The sequence below is a fragment of the Eptatretus burgeri genome, chromosome 18 (assembly GCF_056783735.1).
Source record: "Eptatretus burgeri isolate ZD-2024b chromosome 18, Ebu_testis_v1, whole genome shotgun sequence".
NCBI lineage: Eukaryota > Metazoa > Chordata > Myxini > Myxiniformes > Myxinidae > Eptatretus > Eptatretus burgeri.
In genome coordinates this window covers 33,024,548-33,037,699 of record NC_140978.1, presented here as the reverse complement: position 1 = coordinate 33,037,699, position 13,152 = coordinate 33,024,548, and the positions used below count along the sequence as shown (strand labels likewise).

General features: G+C 35.5%; 1 protein-coding gene across 1 annotated transcript in view; it reads right to left on the bottom strand.

Annotated features, from left to right (window-relative positions):
• The window catches only part of LOC147008847 (GATA-binding factor 2-like), a 61,066-nt gene extending 48,151 nt beyond the window's left edge, over positions 1-12,915 (bottom strand). The window contains exon 1 of the mRNA XM_085863456.1: positions 12,577-12,915. The gene's annotated coding sequence lies outside the window, so the exon portion shown is untranslated. The remainder of the gene's footprint in view (positions 1-12,576) is intronic.
• Positions 12,916-13,152: the final 237 nt, after the last annotated feature.

Here is a 13,152-nt window from a genome sequence, read left to right as displayed (position 1 = left end):
CTCCGCCTGTTACTCTCACATCGCAGGCAGGTTGGTGGCCTCTGTATTGCACTGCCTCCGTTTTGGCCTTGTACTCTCTGCCCTCTCTTACCTGTCCCTCTGAGGTTTCTGGAGGGCGCCCACGGTTTGACACTAACTCTCTTCTTGTTAAACTCATCAAAATCCAGGCACACTGCTCACCTCCACTCATTTGTTTCTCCTTTTCCCACCTGCGGAATCAACTTCCGCAGTCTGTTCAGTCCCATTCTTCCCTCCAGGGCTTCAAGACAGCTGTTCACCACTACCGCAGGTACTCGTGATCTAAAGTTTTTCCCCTATCTATACTCATGATCTCTTCGACCCAAAATTACCCCATTTCGGAGCACACCTTTTTTCCAGGTTATTGTGATTTTTTTTTCACCCTCTTCCTCACCTCCATCCCTGCTTAACCCTTCCACGTCTTGCTGTGTTTCATTCAGCTTGTGTGCAGCTTGTTCACCCCCATGTCACCTTCTCCCTCTCCCTTTGATGTCACCCTCACTTCTACTTTGCTGTTGGTGTTTCTCCCTTTCCATTTTGTTCCCTTTCATTCTGCTCCAGATCTTCCACAAGCTTCGATCATAGTTCCAATTCAAATCTTTGAGCAAGTCAAAATGCTACAAGTAGAAAGTTTGAAAGTGAGATTGCATTGATGGTTGACAGACTGTCTGGACGCAGCTGAGGCCATGGATCAAATGGTGGGAATACCACCTGGCCGATGGTGTAGACCCACTCTTTGGAGAGGTCCTTGGCTGAAATGGTCTAAACGTCTACGAAGAACAGAGCCCAGCTGATGAACCTGGTCGTCGGAAAATTGGTCACTCTTTTACAACTTAGAATTCTTCCTTTAGGTATACAACTATTTTGAGGTTGTACTATGTGACGCTGCGTGTCAAAATTAACGTGTTGCATGCTTGGAATAAGATTGCTATTTGGGCGAGTACTCTCCTGGTATGTATAGGTCACGTATCATATGTATAATCACGTATAATATGTGTGTATATAATGCTAGCAGGGTATGCTAACACATTGTAAGCAATAACGAACCATGCTTCCCCATTGTCTTGGGTCACTCACCTGCATTTATTTCTATTTTCATTTACAGACACATCCCGAGGGTTGTGTGATTTTTTTTTCCCCCGATATATCGGCTTCGATGTCCAACAGCACATAAAATTACCATGCTTCCCCATTGTCTTGGGTCGCTCACCTGCATTTTTTTCATTTATTTATTTTCATTTATTTATATTTTCATTTGCAGATGCTTTCCAACAGTTCTGTGATTCTCCCGGGGTAATGGCTTCGATGTCCATCGGCACATGAAATTTCAGCTTTCTACATCACCCAGAACGTACCAATCTTTAATATTAGTCAGTGGTTAGAATGAGCTTTTATATATTAGATGTACAGTAGAATAACATATCAATATATGTGTGTACGTTGAATGCTATAGGGGGGGGGAGGGGGAAAACACACTATTTTACTTTCCTGCAGTCATGTTTGTACGTTACATCAGTCATCAAACCGCCATTGTAATCCGAGTCTCAGTCATACACAGGCCACTAGTTTATTTCTCTGTCCATTCTCAATTCTCCCTGATTAGGTGTCTCTTGACATTGCACACAGTTTAATATGTTCTCTTCCTGAAACCAATATTGAGAACAGGAATACTGTTGGAGTTTGATACTTGTTATTTCAGGTCTTTCATTTTGACTGTTTGTGCAAACTATTGTGTTAAACTTTTGTTTGAGATATGCATCCTGGAGAAATGTCATTTACACCTGTGAAAAAAATCCTGCTGTTCACATCTCATTACATCTGCCTTGAAGATGAGTTTATTTACACACTTTTAAAAGCATCATTTTCCATGTTAAAAAGTTCAACAAAAGGAAGACGATATGTGTCCAGAGTTCATGAGATGTGGAGCACAACATGTGCAGTAATAACAGGTATGAAGTGGTTCAGTGTGCAGACGCCTTCCTTCGCCCTCGAGCCTTCATTCCATCATTATTAAATTCAATCAAAACAATGGATCGGACTACCAACCAGGTGTTGGCCTATTTAGTGTTCTCATCTGAAATGTGGGTTGGCAGGATTGCCTGGAGGTATGTGCACTCTCGCCTCTGAGATGTCTCACCTGGGTTCGAATTTCGACCCAGGTATATACTGTCATCCCGGTGCTTCACAGGTGGGGCAATTCATCGATGTGCGTGCCGTCCCTCAGATGGATGTTAAACTGGGCGTTCCATCTGCCAACATTAGTTGGTGAATGTTAAAAATAAAATCCGACAGTGTCCTTCTCGAAGAGTAGATGAATTATTGCCGACTCCTTGTCAAAAATCTAAATTCCTGCTCTAACCTTCAGGGGTCACTGCATCAGCCGCACCACCACGCCCCTGCAAGAATCAATTTCAACCCACAGCCGCATGCAACAAATAAACAAATTAACGAATCTGAACATATGGAACGTGATGTTACATGGGATCTCAGTGGTTTGCACAGACTGTGGTAGAAATGGTCTTGTTTAGTGACCACAGAATGTGGTCCCCCTCATTCCCATCCCACTCCCTCCCTCATAAAAGAGCCTCACCCATTCCAGAAGAGGCAGGAGAAGGTATTGTAATCAGTCTGTTCCAGTGAGTGTCTAAGTCTGTGCGAAACGAACCCAGACTAGACAACCCAAACCCAAAGGCAAGTGTGCTAAATAACCTGCTGGACAACTCCATGCTGAAGAATTAATTAAATCAATAGAGGAGTAAATGACAATGTTTATCATTCTGGTTACATCCTGGGTGCAGGAACTGCTATAGCATGTGCTTTGCCATTGTATTGATCAGGACTGGAATACGGTTCCTGAATCAAGTCACCGGCAGACAATGGCATGTTCTTTCCAAAAGCCGTCCACAGTAGATATGGACGTCATATGTGGCTTCGCTTATCCTCAATCGGATTATCTTCTGTCGAAATACTCTGGTCTTTCCCTGGTTAACAAGCTCATACCAGGGATCACTGGTGGCGACAAGCGGCTTCCTTGTACTAACAGTATATATAGTCCTCAGGTCCAAGGGTGATAATCATGAACAACAAAGGTCAACAGCAAGACAAAATGACTTCCAGGGTACGTCACTAATATGATTTGTCATCATTTGTGTTTTATCCCCTGGCATGCGAAGCGAAAAGCGGGAGTTAGCAATTTGTTCACTTCTGTCTGTCTGTTTGTCTGTCTCAGTCTGTCTGTCTGCCAACAAAAGTCAGTTTATGATCGAGAAACAACTCAATTTGAATTGAATGTTATATTTTGAACACGAATTGGAACTGAATAAGAAAACAAACCTGCAGTTTAACAGTACCTGTGATCTAAATTTGTCCCAATCATGTATGCGTAGAGGAGTTAAATATATATATATATATATATATATATATATATATATATATATATATATATATATATATATATATATATATATATATATATATATATATATATATATATATATATATATATATATATTACTCTGTCTGCCTGTAAAGCAGTCAAACAAAGTTGAAAATCATTCCAAACAGGAACTTACCGTTTTTAAAGATGTCATAAAGGATACAAACAACAGACATGACAAACTAATGTAACATTTATATAAGAGAATGCATCAATGGCAGTAAAGATCCAAATTTTTTTTTCTAAAACCTTTAAAATCTTGATTTTATTTCAATTGAATTGTATATGTATATGCATATATATATATATATATATATATATATATATATATATATATATATATATATATATATATATATATATATATATATATATATATATATATATATATATATATATATATATATATATATATATATATATATATATATATATATATATATATATATATATATATATATATATATATATATGTATATATATATATATATGTATATATATATATATATATATATATATATATATATATATATATATATATATATATATATATATATATATATATATATATACATATATATATATATACATATATATATATATATATATATATATATATATATATATATATATATATATATATACATATATATATATATATATATATATATATATATATATATATATATATATATATATATATATATATATATATATATATATATATATATATATATATATATATATATATATATATGCACTGCAGAACACAAATGGTCTTTTTGGCACTTTCAAAACCCTTCCATTTAGCAGTACTTGGACAAAATATTATGGCATTTTACGTCATCACGACCAAACAAATATGTTGCTCGTAGACCCGGACCATGTTGATGTTTCTCCAGACAGCGCAGGGAAAGGTGTTCTATTAACTCTCTAGTTAAACTTGTACTTTCATTCATCACCTTCTCAAGCGTTCTGTAAATTGTTGATGTTACGATTCTTCTTCCTCTCTTGCTTGCTCATCTTGTTCAATTTCTATCTCTTTCTAGGGATAACATCTGTTAGTTTTGTTTTTCAAAATAGGCATTTTATTTCCCTGTTGATAATGCTGTCAGATGGGATGCCCAGTTTAACGTCCATCCGAGGGACGGCACTCACATTGATGAATCACGCTGTCTGTGAAACACCAGGATGTCAGTGTATCGCTGGGTCGAGCTCAAAGAGAAGTGTAAATACATCTCCGCTATTCTGCGAGCTGACTTCACCCTCTAAAATCCCGATCCCACTTTTATGACAAGCCTCATGAAATACAATTCCGATGCAATATGTTTCAGTGCCTCATGTACAATTTCCTGGATTATATTTGACAGAATAATAAGTGATATTGTAGGCGGGATTGTGGAAACCAAACAATGTTATATCTCCAAGTGTAGAATGATATATAATAGTCGATGTTTGGTTTTTGGGGTTTTTTTGGACGTAGCAGAGGAAAGTACAAATTACACAGATTACAGGGACAAAAATATAGTGTACCTTGTATAATACAAATAATATTCCATGACATCGGATTTGAAAACTTTCAAACAAAAACCTGTGAGGAAAGTAACTCAATCTTTCTTTGTGACTATAATTGTAGCTATTTGTTTATAATTCCTGTCTATGATTCTGATATTACCGTATACCTCTTGGATATGACTGTGAATAATCATGATTACCTTCATTTTCTCATTTGGCGACTGTATTGTGTGTGTGTGTTTTTCGTCTTTCGGCTGTTCCTGTTAGGGGTCGCCACAGCGGATCATCCGTTATGATCCGCATAATGATTTGGCATAGGTTTTACGCCGGATGCAACCCTGGTCGCCTCTTACAACACAGGGATAAGGATTGGGTTTCGCCATGATTCCGGGATGCCCTACACCCTCTCATAGCGCGGCCCAGTGCAGAGCGCCCGTCCTCAAGCGATCCTCCAACCCAAGCCTCCGAGTAGCCGGATTACAGGCGCACGCCACTACGCCCGGTATATATATATATATATATATATATATATATATATATATATATATATATATATATATATATATATATATATATATATATATATATATATATATATATATATATATATATATATATATATATATATATATATATATATATATATATATATATATATATATATATACACACACACATATGTAAACAAATGCATATACAAACAAATGTATATACAATCATATGTACATACAAACATATGAAGATGTAAACATATGTAGTTATAAACAAATGTATATGCAAACATATGTACAAACAAACATATGTTTGTATACAAACATATATAGCTACAAACAAATGTTTATGCAAACATATGCATTCACAAACATTTGGAGATATAAACATATGGAGATATAAACATATGTAGATGTAAACAAATGCATATACAAACAAATGTATATCCAAACATATGTATATACAATCATATGTACATACAAACATATGAAGATATAAACATATGTAGATATAAATAAATGTATATAGAAACATATGCATAAACAAACATATGTATATACAAACACATATAGCTACAAACAAATGTTTATGCAAACTTATGTATTTACAAACATATGTAGATAAAAACAAATGTACATAAAACATAGGTAAAAACAAATAATGTCCATGCAAACATACTGTATGTATATACAAACATTTGCAGATATAAACATATGTAGATATAAACAAATGGATATACAAACATATGTATATACAATCACATGTGGAAATAAACATTTGTAGATATAAACATAAGTAGATAAACAAATGGATATACAAACATATGTATATACAAACATATGTAGATATAAACATATGTTGAATAAACATATGTATTTGCAAACATAAGTTTGTACAAACATTTGAAGATATAAACACATGTAGATACAAATATATGTAAATGTAAACATATGTAGAAATAAACAGAGGTATATGCAAACATATGTAGATATAAACAAATGCACATCTAAACACATGTATATTCAAACATATGTCGATATAAACATATGCAGATACAATTATATGTATATGTAAACATATGTAGATATAAACAGAAGTATATGTAAACATTGTAGATTTCAACATATGTACATGTTAACAAATGTAGATTAGAAGCATGCATATATAAACATATGAAGATATAAACATGTATATACAAACATATGTAGATATAAACATATATAGATATAAACAGAAGTAAATGTAAACATTGTAGATTTCAACATATGTACATGTCAACAAATGTAGATATAAACATACATATGAAACATTAGTAGATATAAACATGTGTGTGTGTATATATGTATATATATATATATATATATATATATATATATATATATATATATATATATATATATATATATATCTACTATACTAAAAAAACAGAATATGTTTGTGTGTATGTTTGTTCGTCCTTTATAGGCGGCCGAACCGTTGGATGGAATGAGATGAAACTTTGCAGGAGTAATCCTTGGGACATGAGAACGGACATGGGGGGGGGGGGGTCAAGTTCAAGGTCGAAGGTCACGGGGTCAAGCGGTCAAGGTCACCGGGTAACTTCAATTTCTCAATTTCACCCGATCAAGACGGGACCAACGCCATTCGACAGATAATCAAAATTAAATGAAAGTTGATTGACGACATTCACTTCCGACTTCCGGTTTTCGAGTTATGATGTCATAAATTGACTAAAACGTCACTTTTCATGTGTTTGTCCTTTATAGACGGCCAAACCGTTGGATAGAATGAGATGAAACTTGGCATATGTAATCCTTGGGAACGGACATAAGGGGATCAAGGTCAAGGTCAAAGGTCATGGGGTCAAGGTCACTGGATAACGTCAATTTCTCAATTTCATCCGATCGAGACGGGACCAACGCCATTCAACAGATAACCATACCTGCCCATGGGCGGGTTCTTTGCTAGTATGTATGTATATATATATATATATATATATATATATATATATATATATATATATATATATATATATATATATATATATATATATATATATATATATATATATATATACAGACATATGCATCTAGAAACATTTGTATATCCAAATATATGTAGATATAAACATATGTAGATACAAATATATGTCTATGTAAACGTATGTAGATATAAACAGATGTATATACAAACATATGTCGCCACAAACAAATTTATATGCAAACACATGTACAAACAAACATTTGTAGATATAAACATATGTTGAATAAACAAATGTGTATGCAAACATAAGTGTGTACTAACATTTGTAAATATAAACCTATGTAGATACAAATATATGTGTATGTAAATGTATGTAGATATATACAGAAGTACATGTAAACATTGTAGATTTCAACACATGTACATGTTAACAAATGTAGATATAAGCATGTATATTTAAACATTTTTAGATATAAACATGTGTATATATAAACACATATAGCTCCAGACATATTATGTATATCCAAACATATGGAGATATAAATATATGTATATGTAAACATATGTAGATATAAACAGATGTATATGTAAACACTGTAGATTTCAACAAATGTAGATATAAACATGCATATGTAAACATGTGTGTGTGTATGTGCATATATATATATATATATATATATATATATATATATATATATATATATATATATATATATATATATCCACATATGTATATGCAAACATATTTAGTTATCATCATATAACTATAACAAATGTAGATATAAATATATGCACAGTGCCAAGAGAAAGTCTCCACACCCTTTCAAAATTTTCGCCTTTTGTTGCCTTATAGCCTGGAATTAATTAGCATTAAATCAGATGTTTTTTTTTCCACCTTTATTTTCACATCTTAACCCGCAACTTCCAGGTGAAAAACAAATTCTACAAATTTCAGGAAATGAATTAAAAACACAAAACTAGAATATCTTGGTTGGATAAGTGTCCACCCCCCTGAGTTAATATTTTGTGGAAGCATCTTTGACAGCAATTACAGCTGTGTTTCTGTTGGGATAGGTTTCTACCAACGTTGCACACCTTGATTGGGCAAAATTTGCCCATTCTTCTGAGCAAAACTGTTCAAGCTCAGTCAAGTTGCGTGGGGAGTGTTGATGGACAGCAATCTTCAAGTCGTGACACAGATTTTCAATTGGATTTAGGTCATGGCTCTGTTTGGGCCGCTCAAGGACATTTATCTTTTTGTTCCTATGCCATTCCAGTGGAGCTTTGGCTGTGTGCTTCAGGTAGTTGACATGCTGAAAGGTGAACTTCTGTCCCAATTTCAGCTTCTTTGCAGAAGGAAGGTTTTCCTCGAGGATTTTTCTGTATTTTGCTCCATCAATTTTCCCTTCGATCTTGACAAGTGTACCAGTCCGCACTGATGAGAAACATCACCATAACATGATGCTGCCACCACCATGCTTCACAGTAGGGATGGTGTTCTTTGGGTGATGTGCTGTGTCGGGTTTGTGCCAAATGTAACATTTTGCATTTATGCCATCAAAAGTTCCATCTTGGTTTCGTCAGACCACAAAACGTTTCGCCACATGGCTTCAGAATCTCCAGAGTTTTTCTGCATGGCTCAAACAGGACTCAAGGTGGGCATTTTTGAGTAATGTCTTTCTTCTTGCCAATCTACTGTCCAGGCCAGACTTGTGGAATGCTTGGGATATTGTTGTCACATGCACACAGTGACCAGTCTTTGCCATAAAGGCCTCATAGCCCTTTCAAAGTTGTCATTGGCCTCTTTGTGGCCTCTCTGATCACTCTCCTCCTTGCTTGGTCATCTAGTCTGAAGGGACGACCAGATCTTGGCAGGCTCTTGATGGTACAATATATATCCCACTTCTTAATGATTACCTTGACTGTGCTCCAAGGGATATTCAAGGCCTTTGAAATATTTTTATACCCATCCCCTGATCTGTGCCTTTCCACAACTTTATCCTGGAGGTGTTTTGAAAGGTCCTTGAAACTCATGGTTGTGTATTTTCTGTGAGAGGAAACCAACAGGAACAGCTGATTTTATTCTGATATAATCAGAATCACTTCAATTTAACAGAGTTGGAGGCCAATTAAGTTGGTGTGTGTGACTTTGAAGGTGATTGGTTGCACCTGAGCTATTTTACAATTGCTGTTATAAAGGGGGGGGGGGGTGGACACATCCAACCAAGATATTCTAGTTTTGTATTTTTAATTAACATTCCGAAATTTGTAGAATTTGTTTCTTTTCCTTGGAAGTTGTGGGTTACGATGTGTAAATAAAGGTCGAAAAAGTCTGATTTCACGCAATTGGATTCCAGGTTATAAGGCTACAAAAGGTGAAAATTATATATATATATATATATATATATATATATATATATATATATATATATATATATATATATATATATATATATATATATATATATATATATATATATATATATATATATATATATATATATATATATATATATATATATATATATATATATATATATATATATATATATATATATATATATATATATATATATATATATATATATATATATATATATATATATATATATATATATATGCACATACATATCACACACATCCATATCACACACATGCATATATAAGTATATTTGTAGAGCTATTGGAAAAGAGAGTACACATGTTAACTTGCGATCAAGTCAGTGAACTTTTCATGCTACTCGAGATCTCGAAACAAGATAGCTGATTCACAATACTCCAAGAAACAAAACTTTATTGTATATATATATAAATAAATATATATATATATATATATATATATATATATATATATGTATGTTTTTTTTAATTAATATATTTAGAACGTTGGCATTTATTGGACTTTTGTGAGTGTTTCTTTCCGATAACATCTTAAACGGCCCTTGTTTGTGTATTATTCCTTCTCGCACAAATTGAAACTGTGCCATTGTATTGAGTTTTCTCTCTCCTTGTAAGTCCAAAGACTCGCTTGCGCCATGAACAGTCGTTATGTGAGGGTTCATTCGTCGTGACTTATCCGACTTTGTGTCCATTCAAATTCCGCTCCGGATATATAAACATATATTTTGTTATTTTAACAAGACTTGTCCACAATGCCTTGTCACAATTAATTTGACTCCTCGGTACCGATTTCTACTTCGACCAAGAAGAATGTTTTTTATTTTATATTTAGAGTTACACGCATAAAGTAAAATACAGTAGTCGTACAACGGTGAAACATTCACTGGAAGGTGTGAGTGTTTCTTTCCTTTACCTGTTTATCGGTGATGAAACAGCAGTGCAAATTGGAACTGTTTAAACAGTATTATATGGGGGCAGGGGAATGGGAGGGCGAGGGGACGCTTTGGGGGGGGGGTGGTGAAATGGGTATCAATGCACCATCTAGTCTATATTAAGCTTTACAATTGGTTTATACATGTATAAAGTGGTGATTACTTTATTGAAACCCAGCACTGCTCTGTATGACACAACTCTAATATAGCAAGATACATAAATAATGATAATAAAGTTCAAACATCGTGATTAAAATGAACAAGTTCGCGATTCGGTGTGTGTGTGTGTGTGTGTGTGTGTGTGTGTGTGTGTGTGTGTGTGTGTGTGTGTGTGTGTGTGTGTGTGTGTGTGTGTGTGTGTGTGTGTGTGTATCTCGGTAATCGATGCGATAAACACCAAAAGGAAGACCAACAATTATCCTCTTCCTTCAAGTGTTTATCGCCGAACGGTGGTCGATCTCCCGGAGAAAGCTTTAGTTTTCAATTTAATTTTCATCAAAACGATCAACTGTGTTGATGATGTATTATTACATCTCGAAATCCAAACCTGTTCTCATGCGATGAAATAACTCACGACGTAAAACCCTGTGAGCCATTTTAATGGTCAAGCTTAACCACAAAGGGTCCCTAAAAGGTGTACTTAATTACAACGTACCTTGAATAACAGTTTACAACTTTGAGGCGAATGAATAATGTGGGATTATCGTGACAACTACAACTGCTACAACTGCCATGACGACGACAACTATTACTGCCACTACTACCACTGCTCCAACAACACGTCCTTTATTCAGACCTGTTGTGGTGCAAGCCTTTGATCCTAGTCTTTCACGAACCTGATAGCCAGGCTTCACGTTCGACTGAAGGCGATTTGGTAAGGAATTTTGTATTTTTTGTTCAGGGTGCCAGTGAGAACCGGCCGACTGAACGTCCAACAAGGATCAAATCTGGCAGACTGGTCCGATCCGGATTAACGTACTTCCGATGGATCCAAAAGTATTGATGGGTCACCCTGTAAGTGAAACACCAGGGTGACGATTTATAGCTGGGTTAGGATTCAAACCCAGACTTAGACGGCTCACCGGACGACTGTACGTACCTCCAGGCTATCCTTCCAATATTATAGTTATTACAGCAGCTCTTATAAAACTGGCCAGAATTCTTTTTCAGCAGATGAGTTTCTCTGTCAAATTCTTTGAGATCTTAAACGACACCCATAACTCCTACGACTTCAACATAACAACTTGCAGTACTGCATTCAGAGTTTCAGTACGAGACTGACCGTGAGTAGCACACATAGTGAATGGCAATCCGAAAGGTAGGCGGCATCATGGTCAGGTAACGTTAAGTTTAACTCCTAATATAGGACGCTACTTTTGGACTTGAGGTATTCATTAGCTGGACAAGTGGTCAATACACGTTGAAGGCAATTCGAGGAAACTTTTCAGACCTCATGAGAATTGCACCGCATGCATATAGCGCATAAGGGACGTGATAGCACAACTAACTTTGTCTGACAACAAAAAACACACAAGAGAGATATAACAATAGAAAGAACGAAGAAGAGAAAGTCAGAATATAAGACAAAGAAGTTCTCAATAGTAAAATAAATTTAAAGATGAAGAATTCATTATAAGAATGACTTGAACTCGGCGTACACAGAGACAGAGACAGAGACATGCAGGGATGTCCCATTGTCAAAATAACTGAAAAAGGTCTGTTTGCTCTTGCGATGGACATCTACATCTCGTGAAATCATCATCTGACAATTTATCATATTGAGTGGACCAAAAGCCCTACCTGGAAAATGGGTCTCCTTAACTTGGTATGAAGGTCCCCGCCAGAGGTTGACACCAAAATTGCTTGGAGAGAATTAAAGGGTGGGTGGTGTACAAAAGCAGCAGATAAAGTCCCCTACTCGTGAAACGATCCACAATCACCCGCTACACGTGACATTTCTTTGTGAAAAGAGCGGCGCTGAGTGTCTGAGTCAAGCTCTCCGAGAAAACATCGCAGTTTCAGGGTGAGGGGGCGGAAAGGCGGAGAGCGGTGGAGGGAGGGTTGAGGACGCCGGTTGGGATCGAGAGGAGGAGGTACGCGGTGGCTGCGGGAAATGAACCGATTGATAAGCAGAGCGGAGGCAGTGTGGCAAAGAGTGAAAGGCTCGTTCGATGACGAGAGGTAGAGTGGACCGGGTAGCAAGAAGCAGATCCTCAATTACAACTTCCTCGTACTTGTACCAAATACTCAGGCTCGAACTTTAACATTTTATTATCGTTAATGATATCATTGATGTTTAGCTCTACTCGTTCTCCTTAACACAGGACTTTCTAAATTTTGGTAACAAAATAGATACGTGTCAGTCATCAACGAGCT